Here is a 16,468-nt window from a genome sequence, read left to right as displayed (position 1 = left end):
TGTAATCCCAGCTACTAGGGAGGCTGAAGCAGGAGAATTGCTTGAACCCGGGAGGTGGAGGTTGCAGTGAGCCAGGATCACGCCACTGCACTCCAGCCTGGGCAAAAAGAGTGAAACTCTGTCTCCAAAAAAAAGGTTGGGGGGGAGGTCCTTGAACGCCAAGTAGAGAGAGATGGGGTGAAGGTGAGGGTTGGCAAGCTGTCTACAAGCCTGCCTTGTGGGGACTGTCTGTGTTGAATTATTTTTGGAGGGAAACATGAGGCTTAGCAAATAGCTTTATTGAGATGTAATTCTCAAACATACACAATTCACCTATTTAAAGGGTGTAACTCAATAATTTTTTGCATATTCATGGAGCTTTGCAACCTCACCACAATTTTAAAACATGTTCTTTGTTTCTTTGTTTTTGTTTTTTGAGACAGTGTCTTGCTCTGTCACCCAAGCTGGAGTCCAGTGAGGCAATCACAGTTCACTGCAACCTCCACCTCCTGCTCTCAAGCAACCCTCTCACCTCAGCCTCCCAAGTAGCTGGGACCACAGGCACGTGCCATACCCAGCTAATTTTCATATTTTTTCGGTAGACAGGGTTTCACCATACTACCGAGGCTGGTCTTGAACTCTTGGACTCAAGTAATCATCCTGCTTTGAACTCCTAAAGTGCTGGGATTACAAGTGTGAGCCACTGTCCCCAGCCTTAAACTTTTCATCACCCCGAAAAAAACTCCCAGACCTGTTAGCAGTCACTCCCCATTTACGCCAATCTCTTTTTTTCCCCAGCCGAAAGCAACCACCAATCTATTTTCTGCTTCTATAGATTTAAGGATATTTTTTTAAGCTGACACAGAAATCTGAAATTGTATGAGTTAATCTTGGAGAGTGTTTCATGGGCAGCATGCCCTGTGCCAACCCAGCAATTTCTCCAATTTTCCCAGTGCGAGCTCAGTAAAACTGCCTTCTGACCACAGCTGACCCACTCCCTCTCAGTAGGCCAACTTGTTCTCTCCCCTGGGAAGGATCAAGGGAGAAAAGTTCCTACAGGTGAGCTGAGTGGTCAGCCTCAGACTGAAGGTACAAGCTGAAACCTTGGTAGGTGCAGAAGTCAGAGGAATAAGCTGGGGGGCGGGGGGGTGGGCAGGGGAAGGCGCTCAGCTGAACACGGGCCTGAGTGCAAGTGTGGACCTAGACACTCTAAGGGCAGAGAAGCCTCTCTGGAGAACTGTGCTGTGGTCAGTTCCCAGGCACTTTCAAGAAAAGTCACAACCTGTATGGCTATACAAACTGCTCCATCCGTCACGGACTTGGCCCCAGGAGGAGTCACCAGTGAGAGGATCTCACTCCCCAATTTTCAATAATGCATCTCCCTATTGGTTCTTCCTTCCCACCCCCGGCCCCGAGATGGAGTCTCGCTCTGTTGCCCAGGCTGCAGTGCAGTGGCACAATCTCGGCTCACTGCAACCTCCGCCTCCCACCTTTAAGCGATTCTCCTGCCTCAGCCTCCTAAGTAACTGGGATTACAGGTGTGCACTACCACACCCAGCTAATTTTTGTATTTTTAGTACAAACAGGGTTTTACCATGTTGGCCAGGCTGGTCTCGAACTCCTGACCTCAGATGATCTGCCTGTCTCAGCCTCCCAAACTGCTGAGATTACAGGCGTGAGCCACCATGCCCAGCCTCCCTACTAGTTCAATTGGCCACTTGTGCAATAAAAAGTGAGGGGATGACAAAGACCCCCACCTGTCTCAAAACATTTCTACTACCAAATACTAGCATCTGAAATCCTTGTCATTCCTTTGAGTTATACCATTATCCCCAGAGGCTATGGGTGAAACTGATATGGGGATTGGAAGGGGGTGGAAGGGCACCTGGCTCAGGGTCAGCAAGACTTTACCTTGGAAAGCAGGGGCTGGACTCTGCATGCGATGGGACCCTGAAGATGTGAGCTTTGGATTGAGGCAGTGATAGTTCTAGGTGATAAAGATATAGAAGATGTGTTTTGGGGAAAGGTGGGCCCAGACAGAAAGCTGGGGAGGGAGGGATGGGTCACTGAAGAGGTGTATAAAGGAGAGCCGCCATTTTTTTCTCCACGCTATTTGCAGTCTTCTTCCACTCCATCTTTCTCTCTTCCCAACCCACACTATAAATAATTGCAAGTCTTTGTTCTTTGCCTTAGGAATAGCTTCTCCAGCTGTTGCCACACATTTCTGAACTGAATAAAGCATCTCTTTTGAAATCCACAAAAGAAACAGATTGAACTATGGTGTATTCTTTTTAAGAGGCTTGACTCTACTAGGAAAAAAAAGCTCCCTTACCAAAGAAAGAACATGGAGTACATGTCATAGTCACTTGCCTTCACGTGTAATGAGGCAGTGACAAGCACCCTTAGTCTCCTTAGCCACTGGCCTTGTGGCAGGAAGCGAGCCAGGCAAGCACAGGGCACAGGCAGAGTGGCAGCCTCTGCCGACCCTGAGAACCAGCCTCCTCCTCCCTCATGGTGCCCCTAGGAATCAGCATATCCCAACCATGACTCCTGGAAGCTCTTCAGGAACAGGTGGACTAATTTCTCAGCAATAGTCACTGTTTTTGTGATATAACAGAAAGCGGTTCTAGAAAGCAGGACCGCCAAGGAAGGACATCTGCTCTGTTGCTGCTGAGAAGAAAAGCAAGTGGGCACATGGTCTACTTTCAGGGGCAAATGAACTGGGGGGCCGGGGGAATTTCTCATGGGTGCTGTCCCATGACCAGAGAAGATGGCTAGAGTTTTGTGTAGCTAGGAGAGATGACCGGCTGCTGGAGGGCAGCTGCTGCTTTAGATCACCCATGCCTGGACTCAGAGTGAGCAGGTTCCATTCATCAGTGTGTTGGATCCTTTTACAAAGTGGTATATCCTTTATATAGATGCCCACACAGGCTGATGACAGCCCTGTCTCATGAGATCATGGCTTGAGTTCTCACTCCAGGCCTGAAGACATTTTTTTTTTTGAGATGGAGTTTTGCTCTTGTCGCCCAGGCTGCAATAGCGAGATCTCGGCTCACTGCAACCTCCGCTTCCTGGGTTCAAGTGATTCTTCTGCCTCAGCCTCCCGAGTAGCTGGGATTACAGGTGCCCATCACCACACCCAGCTAATTTCTGTATTTTTAGTAGAGACGGGGTTTCACCATGTTGGCCAGACTCATCTCGAACTCCTGACCTCAGCCTCCCAAAGTACTGGGATTATAGGAGTGAGCCACTGTACCCAGCCCAGGCCTGAAGACATTCGGAAGCACTCCCACCTGTGTCTCCCAGCTTCTGTCTGCACGGTCACCCCTGCCTCTGGGATCCTGTTTCCACATGCGCTGTAGTTGCTCTTTTTTTGTTTTTGTTTTGAGATGGAGTCTCGCTCTATTACCCAGGCTAGAGAGCAGTGGTGTGATCTCGGCTCACTGCAACCTCCACCTCCTGGGTTCAAGCGATTCTCCTGCCTCAGCCTCCCGAGTAGCTGGGATTATAGGCACCTGCCACCACGCCCGGCTAATTTTTGTATTTTTAGTAGAGACGGGGTTTCACCATATTGGCCAGGCTGGTCTTGAACTCCTGACCTCATGATCCACCCACCTTGGCCCCCCAATTGCTGGGATTATAGGCGTGAGCCACCACGCCTGGCCTGTAGTTGCTCTTTTTGGCTTTTGTTGTAAATTGTGGTAAAATGCACATAACATAAAATGTACTTGTTTTCAAGTGTACAGTTTAGTGGTATTAAGTATCTGCATAGTGTTGTGCAACTATCAGCACTATCTAGTTCCAGAACTTTCCATCACCCCACATGGAAACCCTACACACCTGTTAAGCAGTCACTTCTCGTTCCCCAGACCCAGTCCCTGCAACCACTGATCTGCCTCCTCCCTATATGGCTTCACCTGTTTGGAACATTTCATGTAAATGGAACCATAGAAGATGTGGCCTTTTGTGACTGGCTTCTTTCACTCAGCATAATGGTTTTCTGTTGGTTTGTTTTGTTGCTCTGTCACCCAGCCTGGAGTGCAATGGCTCGATCTCAGCCTACTGTAACCTCTGCCTCCTGGGTTCAAACAATTCTCATGCCTCAGCCTCCCAAGAAGCTGGGATTATAGGCATGTACCGCCACAACTGGCTCATTTTTGTATTTTTAGTAGAGATAGGGTTTTGTCATGTTGGCCAGGCTGGTCTCAAACTCCTGGTCTCAAGCAATCCACCCACCTTCACCTCAAGCAATCTACCCACTTTGGCTTCCCAAAGCATTGGGATTACAGGCATGAACATCATGCCCAGCTAGCATAACGTTTTGAGGTTCATTCCTATTGTAGCATGGATCAGTCCTCAATTCCTTTTTACAGCTAGATAATATTCCATTTCATGGATCTACCACATTTCGTTTCTCTACTGGTGCTGTTTTGTACCTCATCTATCCAAATACAAAACTTGGCCCCTTCTTCCATTTCCACAATGACCCCTGCTCACAGTTTCCTCATGGGGATAATGATACTTCATCGTTATCCTGTAAGGGTTAAATAATACACAGCAGGTAAAGTGACAAAAGCACCTAGTAACTAGTGCTCAATAATATATTATTAATTATTATATCATCATTATAGTCATTATGCAATCATTACGATCATATAAATTCCTCTAACCTCTCGTTTTCTGTTGTATCTATTCATTTGTTTCACAAAATATCTTTTTTTTTTTTTTTTTTTTTGAGACTGAGTCTCACTCTATGGCCCAGGCTGGAGTACAGTAGCGCGATCTTGGCTCACTGCAACCTTTGTCTCCCGTATTCAAGTAAGTTTCCTGCCTCAGCCTCCCGAGTAACTGGGACCACAGGTGCCCGCCACCATTGCCCGGCTAATTTTTGTATTTTTAGTAGGGAGGGTTTCACCATGTTGGTCAGGTGTGGTCTTGAACTCCTGACCTCAGGTGATCCACCCACCTCAGCCTCCCAAAGTGCTGGGATGATTACAGGTGTGAGGCACTGCACTTGGCCCACAAAACATCGTAAACGCAATCAGGGTTGGATAGCTGCAGAGAGATGTCTGGATTAGGTACTTGCAAGGATTATGTTGAATTGCATACTCCTTTGGTTCTCAATCTCGGGCCATGAAGCCATGAGATCTCTATTATACTGTTATAGCAAGGAGTTCATGAACCACGTCTGCAGCAAGCATTTTCCAGCACTCAGTGGCTATCCTTTCTCTCTCACATATACAGGCACTACTGTTTCTCAAATGTGTGCAGTCTTTGTTGAGAATGAATAAAAGATAAGTCATACAAAAGCCTTTTATCATCATGTGTCTTCTCAGTCTAACCAATACTCAAGATACCACTTTTCTCATGGGGAGATCCTCATATTTGAGAAGATTAGAAACCACTAGCATACAGCAACACTACAAGAAACCAAAACAATTCAACTCAGTATGGAAATCAAATGATTAACAAGAGTTTATTGAACACCTACTACAAGTTTGGTACTATTCTAAGCACCATGGTGGGGGCGTGTGGATATGAATATGCAGAAGATAGTTTCTGTCCTGCACTCAGTAGTTGGAAAGAGCAGCCATAGGCCAGTACAGTAGTCAAGAATGTGTCAGCATAAGATCAAGCGTTAAATTAGTCCTATGGCTAATACATGAAATTAACATGGGCTGAAGTCATTAGGAAAGGCTCCAAGGAAGAGTCTGGCTTGAAGAATAGGCACATTTTTAAAGGGGCAGGGAGCTCCAGGTAGCTAGAGACAGGAATGAGCAAGGAATCTTAGAGTACAGATATTGGCCTGCCTGGAGGCAAGGGTTTGATTTGGAAGACATGGTCAATTTCCATGGGTAGGACATCAGAGGACAGAGCCCTAGAGGTGCAAGGATGATTGAGGGGCAGTCAAAAGCCACTGAGGTTTTAGAGCAGAGGAGGGTTGAAGGAAGGCCGTGTCCCAAAACGCTCGGCCTGGCTGAGGCAGGAGAGTCTGTGTTCAGGGGACTTGGGTATGTTCATTCCCAGATACAGTCATTAAAGGGACTCCATAAGGGATGGAACAGGGGTCTCTGTACTCAGACCGATCTCTTACGACAGCACCTGGGTGTCTTTGCCCTCTATATCAACTGTCTTCTGCCCCAGACATGCACATGTGAATTGTCCAGACAGACTATGGACCTTTGTCCAGTTGTCAGAACTTTTTGCATTATTTCCAGGTTCAGAAAAAGGCATATGCCCTCTGAGAATAGACAAATGGACAGAAGTTTTTATTTTTATTTTATTTTATTTATTTATTTATTTATTTATTTATTTATTTATTTATTTATTTTTGTTGCCCAGGCTGGAGTGCAGTGGTGCGATCCAGGCTCACTGCAACCTCTGCTGCCTGGGTTCAAGCGATTCTCCGGCCTCAGCCTCCTGAGTAGCTGGGATTACAGGCACCTGCCATGGTGCCTGGCTAATTTTTGTAGTTTTTAGTAGAGACGGGGTTTTGCCATGTTGCCCAAGCTTATCTTGAACTCTGGAGCTCAAATGACCCACCTGCCTTGGCCTCTCAAAGTTCTGGGATTGATTATAGGCGTGAGCCACTGTGCCCGGCCAGAATTTTTTTTTGTGGGGGGAGGTAAAGGGGGGCTTTCCAGAAGAGGAATTTATGGAAAGGAATGTATTGTCTCATCTTGTCTTACATTGTATTTTTATTTAGGGCTTTTCAGTAAAGACCAGAAACCTGCTAGAAAAATTCTAAAAGAGTTTAACACTGGTCGGGGAATTTGCCAAGCTAGCTTAATACATATCTTCCTATCCTCAACACTCCTTAAAGCAATAGCCCTTCAGGGGTAAAGTCCATGCTGACCACACCTTCCTCCCTCTCTCGCAGAGGGCAAAGGGTAGAAGACCAAGAGGCTGAGGTGTTTGGAGAAGCCAGGGAAATGGGTGGACTCGCCCTGCAGGATGTAGCTGCTGAGCTGCAGGATGCTCACCCCAAGTCACCCTGGAAGACAGAGCCATCCCCACCCTCCCTGTGCACATTTGCTGGGAGTCTGATAGGGACAGTGGAGAGGGAACAGCCAAGGCTCCACCAGATGTCTTAGGCATCTTCCTCAGTGTCTCCTTCTTCCCATCAGTCCTAGAGAACCTACCTGTGACCAAATAGGGTCAGAGGGGAGCTGGATCATGCACCCCCATGGCTACCAGCGGACTTTCCTGAGATCAACAAGCTCCTGCCAGTGGCTCTTAGTTTGCTAACTAGGACAGAGCTTCCCCAGAGCCATGGCAGGAGGCAGAGCGTCCCTGCCTTTCATGACCAAATGCTGCCCGACCCTCAGGAACTCCCTGTTGGTTTCAGCCCAGATAAGGAATGATGCTTATGGTCAAAGTCATGCAGGAGGCTGGGAGAAGGTTTTAAAAGCTCACAGAGGGGCTGGGCGCGGTGGCTCATGCCTGTAATCCCAGCACTTTGGGAGGCCAAGGCGGGTGGATCACGAGGTCAGGAGATCGAGACCATCCTGGCTAACACGGTGAAACTCTGTCTCTACTAAAAATACAAAAAATTAGCTGGGCGTGGTGGCGGGCGCCTGTAGTCCCACCTACTCGGGAGGCTGAGGCAGGAGAATGGTGTGAACCCAGGAGGTGGAGGTTGCAGTGAGCCGAGATCGCGCCACTGCACTCCAGTCTGGGAGACACAGCGAGACTCCATCTCAAAAAAAAAAAAAAAAAAAACTCACGGAGGATGTAGCTTGGGACGCAGTGGCATCTATAACAAAAGAACAGAGCATATGGAGGCAATATCACTGTCATTCAACAGATACCCTCACCACTCCTTTTTCTGGCTGAGGTCCAGGGAGAGTAAGTGGTCCTCACCGAGATCCATGACTGGGATGGGAGCCAGTCTGTGGCTCATCTGTGGGCTTTCCCCCATATGAACCTGACCTAATTTTGGAAGCAGTCTGGAACAAGGTGTTTTCCTCCCTATGGAGGTGCAATGAAAGTGTGCTCAGCCGGTGAGGAGAGAGGAATGGGTATTAGGGCACATGTTTCTGCAGCCACCAGCCAGATACCTGCATAGTCAGATGTTTCCTCCTTCTTCAGGGCCCTGCTTATGTACCTCAGTAGAGTTGGACAGACTGACTGTCCCATGATTGGATCAGTGAGTTGTAAGTAGGGTGCATAGAAGTTTTGGCTTGTCTGAGACCATTCCAGGTTACATCTGTTATCCCAGAGTAATTATTAGTAATGTCCCCTTTCATTCTTTTATTTTTAAAAATTTTATTTTTAATTTTTGTGGGTACATAGTGGATGACCCTTTTCATTGTGTGTGTGTGTTTTTTTTTTTTTTTTGAGACAGTCTTGTTCTGTCACCCAGGCTGCAGTGCAGTGGCACAATCTCGGCTCGCCGCAACCTCTGCCTCCAGGGTTCAAGTGATTCTCCTGCCTCAGCCTCCCAAGTAGCTGGGATTACAGGCATGCACCACCATGCCTGGCTAACTTTTGTATTTTTAGTAGAGACGGGATTTCACATCTTGGCCAGGCTGGTCTCGAACTCCTGACCTCAGGTGATCCACTCGCCTCAGCCTCCCAAAGTGCTGGGATTACAGGTGTGAGCTACTGTGCCTGGCCACCCCTTTCATTCTTAAAATGTCTTAATTTTGACAATAAATTGCTTGGTCCCCCTAGTTTATAAGGTGACAGATTTACATAAAGCATGCAAAGTCGCTTAAGCAAAGAGAGCGTTTTATTGCCAGAACTACAGGAAAGTCAGACATCATGAGAACCAGAGACTCCCCTGAGGGGTCCTCCACCATCTCTCCTGCTTCTTTCTCCCCTGTGGCTCTTGTTGCCTTTTCTCTCTGCACAGTTACCCTTTTCTTCCTGACAGCTGCCACCAGCTCCTGAGTTGGATGTTTGGCAGTTTCCATCATCAGAAGAACTCTGACTTTCTCAGTTGCAAGTCCCCAAAAACACTCAGGAAGAAACTTACTGTCCCATGGTGGGCAGGAGGGCAAGATGGTTCCAGAACCTTGCAGCTGTCTAGGGAACCACGACGAGAATGGAGGAAGAGGCAGTTTTTAGGAGGGGCAACCGGTGCGGAATGGACAATTCCTTCAGTGTCTGGTACAATCAGCATCAAGTATTTATTGAGCGGGCCCTGTGGCATTGATCTAACCACTTGCTTGTCAAATGTGTACCAGAGCGAAGTAATATTCCCCATTAGTTTCCAGAGAGAGATGCCATGCATCCTGGGGACAGAGCTGGCCATGGAACAGAAGACAGAGGAACTTCCTTGCTTGGGAGGGCGAGGTCCCCGAGGAAAGATAGATGCTGCTTCCCAGAATACATGTGGCTTCAGGTTGGCAGCCCTCTGTCCCTGGGGGTGACTCTGGGTGTGTGCACGCCTGTGTTCACAGGATCTGAAATGGCTCGGGGCCAGTAGGCCAAGGCACTGGGAGCGGAGGTCACCATGGCCTGCAGCAACCCCTGCTTAGGGGGACCCTATGGAAAAGGGTCCTCTTCTCCCCTCTCTCCCTGATCACAACCCCCATCTTTGTCCTGGAAGTACTTTCTTCCTTGGACAAGCTCTGCCCCAGGCTCTGAGGTCTCACCAGAGGCACTACTGACAGCAACAGCAATAACAGCAGCAGAGAACAAGACCCTGAGGGGGACTCATCTGCTTCTCCGATTTTTTTCTCTCTAATAGGCAGAAGCTCTAGGACTGTCCTAGTGACTGAGTAGAACCCTGTGGTTGTGGAACTTAACATGGAAGACTGACGTGCTCCAAGAAGGAAAGAAAAGTATTCTTATAATAGTGGGCTGGAAGCTCCGAATCACATTCAAACTGTATTATGTAACCCGCAGGAAGGTGAAGCAAAACATGATGCTCTATATCATTATCTATTTCCCTTTTCACATATCTTTTACTGTAAATTCCTTGAGGTCAGGGTCACTGTTTTCTAATTCCTTGGAGTTCCAAAACTGGACAAAGCACTTTGCACATATACTGACTTCTCTATATTTACTTGCAATTTCCAATGAAGTCCGCTTCTCCCTGGCTCCCAGCTCACCTTCTCTGCCTGGAACATCTTCCTCTGACCCTTTGCCTGCCCAGCTCCTCCTCCTCCTTGCAGACTCCCCTCAGCTTTCACCTCCCCAAGATGCCTCCTCTGACCCCTGGCTGGGTTAGAGGCTCCATCCCTGGGCTGTCTCATTGTAGCTGGCTATAGGTCTGTCTTCCCCAGGTTAGAAAAGCATTTCTTGTTCCCTGGTGCTGTAAAGAAACAGCACTTGAACATAAATTTAATTTCCTTAGCAAGGCCATTTTTACTTTCTGCAGAAAGGGTACACTCGCCAGCAGTTTTGTCACGAGAGCACACTGAACAAAGGAGACAGGGTCATTTATAACCTGACACACCCACCCTACTGCTGTGTCCAGTTTCCATTGGCTGGAATGGGACCTCACATTCTGTATTGTCCCAAATTTGCTTTTAAAAGAAGCAAAGGCAGAGGAGAACAAAGGAAGGAGGAAGTAACTTGTGAAATGCTGAGAAAGGTAAAAACACCTTCAAATAAGGAAGAGGAACAGGCTATGACCTAATGCTTGCTTGGACCAGTATAAGCATGCTAGGGCAAATATTTCAGCTAAATTGTGGGAGCTAAGAACATAAAGTACATTGATTTCTTTATTACGGATAGTAGATACTTAAGAATGTTAGCACAGGTCTTTGAATACATTTTGCTTCTAAAATAAGTTACTATTTATTTCTAATTAGATGGGAAGGAAAGTCTTTGAAGAGGAACCTCTACTTTACTTTATATACCCATCAGACAGGGGGCTTCTGTAGGGCAATACAATTCCTGGCACGCAATAGGTGATCATTAAATATTTTTTGAATGGACAAAGATGATTTTGTAAGCAGTGCCTGATTCGATTCTAGGCACAGAGAAGATTAAGACATTGGTTGAGTCCTTTGAATTTTTGGGGGGCTTGACTTTTTTAGTCTGTGGAGACCAGGGAACAAGACTAGCTGACATCAATCTTGTGGCAAACTTCTAGACTCTGTTCACCTCTGACTTTCAAAGGTGGGTCCCATGAACTGCAGCCACCTGCAGGTGCAGCCCTGATTTGGACCCTGGGGTCAGTCTTGTCCTTGTCCGGGGGGAATTTAGGGAAGTCTATAGCCTGAGCAACATGATGAAACCCCATCTCTACCAAAAATACAAAAAATTAGCCAGGTGTGGTGGTGCGCACCTGTGGTTTCAGCTACTTGGGAGGTTGAGGCAGGAGAATGGCTTGAGCCTGGGAGGCGAAGGTTGCAGTGAGCTGAGATCGAGCCACTGCACTCTAGCCTGGGTGACAGAGTGAAATCCTGTCTCAAAATTAATTAATTAATTAAATTAAAAAATAAAACATAAAAAAGTGTTTATTGAGTGTCCAGCCACTGAAGCTCACCTGATCTGATAGGGGATCTGAACAGGTATAATATACAGTCAGCCCTCTATATCTGTGGGTTCCACCTCTGTGGATTCAACCAACTATGGAGCAAAATTATTCAGAAAAAAATGAAAGGTTGTGTCTGTACTGAACATGTACAGGCTTTTTTTCTTGTCATTATTCCCTAAACGATATAGTGTTACAATGGTCTATATAGCATTTACATTGTATTCGATACTATAAGTAATCTAGAAATGACTTACAGTATATGGGGGGATGTGCACAGGTCACATACAAATACTACACCATATTTTGTAAGGCAGCAGTCCCCAATTTTTTGGCACCAGGGACTAGTTTCATGGAAGACAATTTTTCCACGGACCAGGCAGGGGGTTGGGGATGGTTTGAGGACAATTGAAGTGCATTACATTTATTGTGCACTTCATTTCTATTATTATCATATTGTAATATATAATGAAATCATGACACTCACCATAAAGTAGAATCAGTGGGAGCCCTGAGCTTGTTTTCCTGCAACTAGACAGTCACATCTGGCGGTGATGGGAGAAATTGACAGATCATCAGGCATTAGATTCTCATAAGGAGCACAAAACCTACCTCATGTGCACAGTTCACAATAGGGTTCATGCTCCCCTGAGAATCTAATGCCACCACTGGGGCTGACAGGAGGCGGACCTCCGGTGACGGGGAGTGACCGTAAACACAGATTGCTTGCTGCTCACCTCCCATTGTGCGGCTCAGTTCCTAACAGGCCACAAACTGGTACCAGTACCAGTACACGGCCTGGGAGTTGGGAACCCCTGCTATGAGGGACTTGAGCAGGGCTGGGCGCAGTGGCTCATGCCTGTAATCCTAGCACTTTGGGAGGCCAAGCAAGGTGGATCACCTGAGGTCAGGAGTTCGACACCAGCCTGGGCAACATGGTGAAGCCCTATCTCTACTAAAAATACAAAATTAGCCAGGGGTGGTGGCGCATGCCTGTGATCCCAGCTACTTGGGAGGCTGAGGTAGGAGAATCGCTTGAACCCAGGAGGTGGAGGTTGCAGTGAGCTGACATCGGGCCACTGCACTCCAGCCTGGGGAATAGAGTGAGACTCCGTCACACGCACACTCAAAACAAACAAACAAACAAACACCAAAGGGACTTGAGCATTCATGGATTTTGGTATCTGCAAGGGGTCCTGGCACCAATCTTCCATAGATACTGAGGGACAACTGTACTGACTCATGAGAGCTATGGACACAGTGCTAAGGGACCTAGGGGAGGGGAAAAAGATGTGGGGGGTATGGAGAAAGTGGCACAGCCCAGGAGGGGCCTTTGAGTTGGCCCTTGAAGAGAGCAGTAATTTCCCAGGCAGAGGTCAGGAGGGAGGACCCACATGGGCAGAGGCACTAAGGGGTGAGGTTTACTTTAGTGGAGAGAGCAATCAACAGCTCTCTTAACTACTTTTTTTTTTTTTTTTTTTTTTGAGACAGGGTTTTGCTCTGTCACCCAGGCTAGAGTGCAGTGGTACGAACATGGCTCATTGAAGCCTCAACCTCCTGGGTTCAAGCAATCCTCCCACCTCAGCCTCCGGAGTAGCAGGAACCACAGGTGCACACCACAATGCTAGGCTAATTTTAAACATTTTTGTAGAGATGGGGTCTTGCCCTGTTGCTCAGGCTGGTCTTGAACTCCTGGACTCAGGCTATACTCCTGTTTTGCCCTTCCAAAGGGCTGGGATTACAGGCATAAGCCACCATGCCCAGTCTCTCTTAACTTTGAAAAATCACACCACCACCACCCTCCCTTGATAAACACAAAATCTCAGGCTCTCCTTTAACAATTTTGACACACAAAAATAAACATTGTGAGTATAAAACAAAAGTGCAGGCAGGAGAAGGCATTGCTTTGCTTCCAATCTGCACATCCGTACACCCACTTCAAGTACAATGTATCTCCCCAGGGGTGCCTCTCTCCTCCTCCATAATGGAAATCAGTCCACTGGTTGGAGTGGAGCAGACCAAAGCTAAGAATTACAGAGAGGAAAGCACCCTGGTGAGATTCAGGAGTAACATTTGGTAACAGGGTGGGCTAGAGATTGGTGCAGACTGAGCAGTGACCACCATTGTAATTGCCTTAGAGCTTGAACATTAGTGCTAGGGGGTGGGAGGGATGGAGAAGAAGAGATGCATAAGAGACAGATGGGCTGGGCATGGTGGCTCATCCCTGTAATCCCAGCACTTTGGGAGGCCAAGGTGGGTGGGTCACTTGAGGTCAGGAGTTCAAGACCAGCCTGACCAACATGGTGAAACCCCATCTCTACCAAAAATATAAAAAATTAGCCAGGCATGGTGGTGGGCGCCTGTAATTCCAGCTACTCAGGAGGCTGAGGCACGAGAATCTCTTGAACCCAGGAGGCAGGGGTTGTAGTGAGCCGAGATCAGGCCACTGCACTCCAGCCTGGGTGACAGAGCAAGACTCTATCTCAAGAAAAGAAAAAAAAAGAGAGAGAGAGAGAGACAGATGATGGTGGAGAGAACTGCTAATGCTTGGAATGGAATAGATGAGGGGCTCAGGTCTTGGCCAGGAGCTCAGGTCTTGGCCCAGGCAGCACCCCTCATTCATTCAACAACATGTATTGCCAGCCCTACTGTGTGCCAGAGACTATGCTAAGCACTGAGGACACAGCACGAACAGGACAGGGAAACTCCCTACTTCCTGAAGGAGGAAGACCACCAGCAGCAAAGAAGAAAATACATAGATGAAAAAGATCATTTTGGATAGTGGTCTATGCTATGAAGCCATTAAAGCAGAGAATGGAGATGAGATGGAGGGTAATAGCGGTGGGGTGGATAGAGGGAAGCTACATTAGACTGGGGGCCATGGAAGTGACTTCAAGAAGTGACAGCTGAGCTAAACTCTGAATGATGCTTTAACAATGAGCCATGGAAGATCTGGAGGCCCCAAGGTGGAAACACATATTTCTGACACATTATTAAAAAAACAATAGAAAAACATTGCTGGCATCTCTGTTCTCAAGTTGACACAAAAGCAACAAATGTCTGCATCCCCTAGGAAGGAACTTCAAGGAATGTATTCTCTTGCTGCTGCTTCTCTTGCTTGCTGACAGTAGGACATCTGGGTCAGGCCTGGAGACTCGCTCTTTTATGGATCGTTTTCTCTTTGTTCTTTTTTTTTTTTTTTTTTTTTTTGAGACGGAATCTCTCTCTGTCGCCTAGCCTGGAGTGGAGTGGTATGATCTCGGCTCACTGCAAACCCTGCCTCCCAGGTTCCAGCAATTCTCCCACCTTAGCCTACCAAGTAGCTGGGATTACAGGCACACACCACCATGCTAATTTTTGCATTTTTAGTAGAAACAGTGTTTCACCATGTTGGCCAGGCTGGTCTCGAACTTCTGACCTCAGGTGATCCATCCACCTTGGCTTCCCAAAGTGTTGAGATTATAGACGTGAGCCACTGTGACCAGCCTTCTCTCTTTGTTCTTTAAGTGGGAGGCAGACCACTACCTCCGATGTGGTGGAAATATAAGTGTGCTAAGGGCAGGCACAAATATGGCTCTTTTCCCTGCACTGTTCCTAACATGTAGATGATAGGGTTGAAAGTTGGGGCAGGGCATGAATGCCTGTAGATCTTTCTGAGATGCAAACTCCGATGGGCATGATGGCTCATGCCTGTAATCTCAGCCTTTTTGGAGGCCAAGGCAGGAGGATCACTTCAGCTCAGGAGTTTGAGACTCGCCTGGGCAACACAGTGAGACCCCATCGCTACCAAAAAAATTTTACAAATCAACCAAACATAGTGGCGCATGTGTGTAATCCCAGCTACTCAGGAGGCTGAGGCAGGAGGATTGCTTGAGCCCAGGAGGTCGAGGCTGCAGTGAGTTGTGATCATACCACTGCACTTCAACCTGGGTGACAGAGCAAGGCCTTGTCTCAAAAAACAAATCAAAACAAAACAAGATGTGCAACCTACATGTCTAACACATTCACCAAAGGCCTGTGATAATGAAACTGATACCAACAGGAACTTCATGAGGCTCCTTCAGCCTGCCTTTAATCAACTTCCAACACTGACAGGAAGAGGCTTGCAATTAATGGTCATCGTCAAACTTCTAACAGCTGGCTTCAACCTTACAGAACATGATAAGGATTGGGAAACGTCCAATTATAGGAATCACCACCTCTGTAAGTTGACAGCAAGCCATGTGCTTGTAAGAATTGCTGCTATTCCTGGTATCGAGGTGGACTTTGTTCTCAACAATGTTCCCGAAGTAATCACAATAATAAGCTTCATGTGGCTGTTTCTGATAAGGCCTCCAAACACAAGCCCAAGAGCAACGAAGTAAAAGCGAAGACATTTGGTTAACATGGTGGTCAGAACATCAGACTGGCTACGCTTGGGTCAGGTGCCTCTTTCATGGGAAGAGGGGGGTGTGGCTCACTTTTTATCTTGGAATTCCTCCCAAATAAGAAAGGGTGTTGCATGCAGTCAAACTGACAAACACCTTCTACATGCTCTATCACAATTTCCTTCTTCTCTGCTTTTCCAAACGTTACCCAGCTATAGCAGGCTGAATAATATGCCCCTGCCTCCAACTCCAAAAGATGTCCACATCCTAATCCCCAGAGCCTGTGAATATGTTACTTTACATGATGAAGTTGATGACCTTGAGGTGGCTTTATTATCTTGGATTTTCTGGGTGGGCCCAATGTAATCATGAAGGTCCTCATGAGGGGGATGACAGGAGGGTCAAAGAGGAGAGAGGAGATGTGACGACAGAAACAGAGGCTGGGCCGGGCGCTGTGGCTCAAGCCTGTAATCCCAGCACTTTGGGAGGCCAAGATGGGTGGATCACAAGGTCAGGAGATCAAGACCATCCTGGCTAACACAGTGAAACCCCGTCTCTACTAAAAAATACAAAAAAAATAGCCGGGCGAGGTGGCAGGCGCCTGTAGTCCCAGCTACTCAGGAGGCTGAGGCAGGAGAATGGCGTAAATCCGGGAGGCAGAGCTTGCAGTGAGCTGAGATCTGGCCAC

The 16,468-nt window shown here is 47.3% G+C and overlaps 1 protein-coding gene and 1 non-coding gene across 2 annotated transcripts in view; both read right to left on the bottom strand.

Moving 5' to 3' along the window:
- DGLUCY (D-glutamate cyclase) overlaps positions 1–16,468 on the bottom strand; it is a 162,213-nt gene that overhangs the window by 124,061 nt on the left and 21,684 nt on the right. The window lies entirely within an intron of this gene.
- On the bottom strand, positions 6,683–6,742 carry LOC119619121 (U7 small nuclear RNA). Its single transcript, XR_005235559.1, has one exon. It is a non-coding gene; the product is annotated as a U7 small nuclear RNA (small nuclear RNA).

This window comes from Chlorocebus sabaeus, chromosome 24, assembly GCF_047675955.1.
Source record: "Chlorocebus sabaeus isolate Y175 chromosome 24, mChlSab1.0.hap1, whole genome shotgun sequence".
NCBI lineage: Eukaryota > Metazoa > Chordata > Mammalia > Primates > Cercopithecidae > Chlorocebus > Chlorocebus sabaeus.
This window is presented reverse-complemented; position numbering and strand designations above follow the sequence as displayed.